The sequence below is a fragment of the Spinacia oleracea genome, chromosome 6 (genome assembly GCF_020520425.1).
Source record: "Spinacia oleracea cultivar Varoflay chromosome 6, BTI_SOV_V1, whole genome shotgun sequence".
Lineage (NCBI taxonomy): Eukaryota > Viridiplantae > Streptophyta > Magnoliopsida > Caryophyllales > Amaranthaceae > Spinacia > Spinacia oleracea.
In genome coordinates this window covers 46601547-46607546 of record NC_079492.1, presented here as the reverse complement: position 1 = coordinate 46607546, position 6000 = coordinate 46601547, and the positions used below count along the sequence as shown (strand labels likewise).

General features: G+C 47.6%; 1 pseudogene; it reads left to right on the top strand.

The window, feature by feature from the left end:
• The first annotated feature begins 5456 nt into the window (after window positions 1-5456).
• LOC130464691 (uncharacterized) lies at window positions 5457-5557 on the top strand (annotated as a pseudogene).
• Window positions 5558-6000: the final 443 nt, after the last annotated feature.

Below are 6000 nucleotides of genomic sequence, written 5' to 3'. Positions count from 1 at the left end.
GACCATCAACACCAACAAGCTGCAAAAGATCCCAAGCAAAACCCCACTCCGCAATTCTCCCCCAAGCTAATCGCAAGCATACCATCATATCAAGATGGGGGAGAAACGGAGGGAACCCTAAGAAGAAGGACCCGGGGCATGCGCCTTACCCTTGGCATCATAAATCCTCCAAAAGTCATCCCGCTTAAGGCGATGGGCACGAGCCGCATCGTCGGTGAAAGGGGTGACATTGTAGGTGGGGTCCACGTCGGTCCCCGAAGCATCGGTGTAAGGCGGCCAACCATATTCGGGCCGAAGGGGGTAGTTGCCATGGGGAGGCTTTCCTCGGGGGCCATCCCAACCTCGATCCCATGTACCCCCTAGGCCACCCGGTGAAATCCTCGGCCAACCATTTGGCCGATCAACCGGTGGGGGAGTGGGATACATGGGGTCACCTCGGTAGTCACACCCGCCCATCATGGTATAATCATAAGGCGGAAAAGAGGGAGGAGTGACACTGGGTTGGGATGGGCCCGTCCAATACGGATAAGTGGGTGTACGCTCCTCATTCCAACTAGGGATGGGCCCTTGATGGGGAGGGTGATAGGGATAGTTGACATAGGGGGCAAAATCCCCTTTGTCAACATGGAAATCGTACACCCGCCTACTGTAGTAGGACGAGTCAAAATCGGGATAAGAATCCCCCGTGCGGCTTCCTTGTGGAGCAAGAGAAGCCAAGGTGTTAGCTTGGTTCGCTTGTCCTTGCAAGATAGCCGTAAGGGTGGATTGCAAGCCATGGAAATCAAAAGGAGAGGAGGAAGAGGACATACCACCCTCATTAGGGGAAGGCTCCAAGATAGGAGGACTACGTGGAGGACCATGGGGAGGAGACTCCGGATTGGGTAGAGGAGGAGGAAGCCGCTGTGCCTGGGCAATGAATCGCGGGTCACGGAGAAGCAAGTACCGGACATTAGGAGTCTAAGAAGTGATGGCGGGATTGGGGAGGATGCACCAATCTCGCTGTTTTACCATCCAAATATACTTGTCGTCCTTGGTGGCCTTGATCCACTTGGCATTGGAGAGTGTCCTCAGGAGAGTGTCCTCAAGTCAAGGAACTCCCCTCCGGGAACCTCATCCAACTCAGCTAGGGTGTGCTGATAGGGATCACCGGGGAGTGCCCTCAAGAGAAGAGTGAGCATCCCTCCTAAGAGAATGTCCCCACTAGTCGGCTGCCCGTCCCGATGCTCAATGATTCGGGTGATCAATAGCTGCCCAAAATCCAAGATCCCCTCATCCTTTTCCGATGCTAACCATAGGGCGCCAAGTTCCCCGCTTGACAAGGATCCGGTGGCCCCCTTTGCAAAGACCGCGTATAGGAGCATGCGGTTCAAGTAACGGATGGCGGGGTGGTGAAAAGAAGACGACTTGGCCGAGGAGGAAATGAATTTCTTCTCCTCTCCCGTGAGCTCTCCCCACCAAATATTCTCATCATAGTTGTCCACACACTCCGCTACCGGATTAACAACCAAACCCCGGTTCGGGTAGATGGTGAAGAAATCATTGATTGCCTCATCGGTGAGCACATGTTGATTATTGAAAGCTTGGAAATGAAGCTCAACCGACTCTTTTCCATTGTCATGCACCCGGCGCCTCCTAGCCGAGGAAAGAACCTCAAGAGTGACCCTCCTATAAGTCTTGGCATTCATGGTAACAAAGTCCTCAAGATCGAGCCCCGCAATCAAAGTGGTAAGCTCCTTCTCGAACCCCAAGTCCTGAACGGTCTTCTTGTGATAGAAATTTGTCTGGCGGATGTTCCGCTTAGATAATTCCTCATAGTAATTCCAAGACCGTTGCTCCGGAAAAACAATTTCGTAGGTCTCGAAGGCCGGAGGAGTGATAGCCTTCCTCTTGTTTGCTTGGGAGTTGGGTCCCTTCTTTGTACGCTTGGTCATCATGATGAATCTTAGGGACAAAAATCTACACACAAGCAAGAAAAGAGACACAATGCAAGGCAAAAGGAAAAACTAAGTTAGTAAAAAAGGCTACAATCTACTATCAAAATTATCACCAACAAGTATCACTTCATCACTCAAATTCAACCTAAACAATCCTCATCAACCAATCCTCATCATCCAAAAACAACAACCCATCAAGAATTCCACCAACATTTCACCAAAAATCGATCAATAGACTAGTCTTGACAAATATTCACAATGAAACATGCATAATAAGTGTAGACTAGCAAGGAACAAACACAAAAACAAACATGCAAATCCAAACAATCAAAATCAAAGATTTCAGAATTTCACCCAAATAGTATGAACAATGAGCTTAAATGTAAAGAACAATGAAGAAAGAAGGGAAAGAAATCGTCACCACAAGTAAGGGAGGTAGACAAGATCACCCAAAAGCAAACTCCAATGCTCTAATCACAACAAGGAATCACAAAATCAATGTTCAACCAAACCCTAGAAATTTGGGGTTTTTGAGAAAAATCTGAAATTATTGGTTTTGAGGTGAGGAATGAGGATGAATTTGTGAATGTGAGTGGTGTAGAGTGAAATGTGTGAGAAAGATTGAGTAGGAAATGGAGTTTTGAGGAGTTGGAGTAGAGAGGAAAGTAGAGAGATGGTGAAGAAATGAGAAATGAAGTGAAGAAATGAAAAGAAGGGGGATGGATTTTCCAATAAACACGATCGCAGAACAGCTCCGCCCGACCCGTGCGAGCGCACAAAATATTCGTGCGATCGCACGGTTCGAGCCCGATCGCACGCCCAGCAGTGCTCGATCGCACGGAATGGCTGGGAGCTACTGCCTCGATTTTCCAGTTTCGTGCAACCACACGAATCAACCGTGCGATCGCACGGAACTGGAATTATGTTTCTTGGCTTGCTCGACTATTGCACACCCATCTCATCATATTTATTATGAAAAGAAAAGTAAAAGGATGAAAACACACAAAAACAAACCAGTACAAGAGTTAGACAACCGGGTTGCCTCCCGGGAAGCGCTCGTATAACGTCATTAGCTTGACGGACCCCCCCCCCCCAAGAAGGTCAAGGGGGGTCGAACACGACCAACTTTGGGTCAACACTAGTCACCATGCACTTCTTTGCCCCTTTGGCCACAAAGATCTTACCGATACCACCTTTCAAGAGGCGAAAACCAAACGATCCACCAAGATGCCCCTCCTCGGGATTTGGTGGATTCTTGACCTTCTTGGACTGCTTGGCTTTCTTACCTGACCTATGGAACACCTTGGAGCGTTTAGCTCCATTAACATCTTCATCATGCATCTCAAATAACTCCGGGACGGTTACAACATCATCAAACTCATCCCCAAGCGCCTTTGGGTCTCCATGGACTTCCTTTTCACCGAGAGAGGACCTAGCAAGCGTATTAGCACACTTAGAAACATGAAAATCGTTAGAAGAATTAGCACAAGTGTGGTTGTTCTCAACACAAGCAAGAGTGTCGATTTTCATGCAACTTTTCATTTTGGGACAACATTGATCATCAATAGTGAGCTTGAAGCTAGCTTTGGCATCTCCAGCCTTCAAGGTGATAAGTCCCCCTTGCACATCGATAAGGGCACCCGCGGTGGCCAAGAATGTCCTCCCCAAGATGATGGGGCTGTGGGCATCCTCATCGATGTCCAAGACAACGGAGTCAACAAGAAAAGTAAGCTTTCCAACCACGAGGGGAACATCCTCAATCCTACCCAATGGAAACATAACCGATCGATCGGCTAGTTGCAATGACATAGCGGTAGGAGAGAGATCACCGAGAGTAAGCTTCTCAAAAATCTTATATGGCAAGATGCTCACACTTGCCCCCAAATCACAAAGAGAATTCTCAAATTTTATCTTTTGAATGCTACAAGGGATAGAAAAACTCCCGGGATCATTGAGTTTTGGGGGAAAGGAGTGCTGAATTAAAGCGCTACAACTCTCCGTGAGTTGTACGGTCTCCTTGGGTTCACACCCTCTCTTTCCACTAAGAATGTCCCTCATGAATCTTGAGTAGTGGGGCATTTGTTTGAGTGCCTCGGTAAAAGATAATGACACATAAAGTTTGCTAATGGTTTCCCAGAATTTGTGGATTTGGTCATCCATCTTCTTACCGGCAAATCTTTGAGGGTAGGGGGGAGTAGGAGTTGGGAGAGGAAGAAGGGTAGTCTCTTTCGACTTATCACCATCACTCATGCCATCGACATGAGACTTCCCTTCCTCATCATCATGGTCCGAGGACTCATCTCCCTTAGAATTTTCCCCCCTAGAGCATTGAGCTTCAACATGCATAACACCATCATCTAAAGTCTTCCCACTCCTTGTCACAATTGCGTACATTTGCTTAGGAGGTTGACCTTGGGGTGGGAGACTTGTGTGCACTTTTTGCTTCTTGATGGTGCTAGCAAGTTGAGCTAGTTGGGTCTCAATCATCTTAAGATGAGTATTGGATTGCTTGAATCCATCCTCAAATTCAACGTTTTTCTTGGCTTGCGCCCCCACAAACGACTCCATGAGAGCCTCAAGATTCGACTTGAGAGGCGGGAGTGGTGGAGGTGCAACGCCATAACCACTTGGGTTGGATTGATATTGGTTGCCAAAGGTCCTCGGTCCATTGAATCCGGGAGGTGGCAAATGAGATGCACCATAAGGAACTCCCGAGTTCAAAGGATAACCCCCACTTGAGGCACCCCTAAATTGCCCATAAGAGTAGTTATAACCCCCTCCACCTTGATGGTTGGGATTATAACCCCCTTGGTTGTATTGGCCTTGATTGCCAAAACCTTGAGGTTGACCGTAGGGCGCTTGGCTTTGATAGCCTTGTGCTCTATAGCCACCTCGGCCTTGGTTATCATACCCACTTCCTTGGCCATAGCCTTGGTGGGGACCATACATGGAGGGCCCTCTAGGTTGCCTAGCAAAATCAGGATTAGTAGGGTTATCATTCCTAGACCTCTCATTGATGGCATTAGCATACTCTACATCAAACTCTCCTTCATATGAAGGGCCATAATCCACAAATGACAAGTTATGAACTAAGGGGCATGCATCGGGGGAATGACAATAGTCTTGGCAATTTTCACAAAAGAATGTGCCCGGAGGCCCTTCCCCTTATTGAGAAGAGTTGCCGAAGGAGATGGAATTGTGGACGGCGATGGAGGCTTTCTTGCGGCACTTCCCGCAAATGGTGTATTTTCAAGCTTCTCTAATCGCGAGCTAAGCTTCTCTATCATCCGTGCTTGCTCTATGGCGTACACCGAACCCTTACCATCCTCATTCCTACTTTTCCCATCATAACTTATTGCACCTACATGCCAAGATTGGTAGTTTTGAACTACATCTTCAATTATCTCCTCAATTTGATCTTCCGTTTTATTCATGATGGGGCCTCCCGCGCCCGCATCTAGACTTGTTTTCGAGCTTGGACTCAATCCTAAGTAAAAGGTTTGTAGCAACAACCACTTGGGAATCCCATGATGAGGGCATTCCCTTTGGTACTCCTTAAATCGGTACCAAGCCTCGAAAAGCGATTCATCACGCCCTTGCTCAAATGATTGAATCTTGTGGCGAAACTCCGCCGTTTTCCCATGAGAATAGAACTTGTTCAAGAAGGAACTAGTTACTTCGTTCCATGTGCGAAGTGAGTTGGGCTTGACCTCCTTGTCAAGCCAATCACTAGCACGCCCAAGCAAAGAGAAGCGGAACAAAGTCAACCTCACATAATCCGAGGTCACACCGTTGTGTTTTATTGTGTCACAATTGTGCTCAAACTGCTTGAGATGCTCGTGAGGCGACTCATTGCTTTTCCCACAAAAGGGATGACTTTGCACCAAATTGATCAAGGCGGGCTTGATCTCAAAATTATTAGCACATGTTGTTGGTGCTTGAATCCCACACGTAGCGTCAAACGCTCCCGGTATTCCTAAGTTCTTAACCGGAAGAGCCATGTACTCACTAGCTTTCTCACTCACTTCTTGTTCCGTGTCAACACTCAAAGCCTCAAACCGATTAT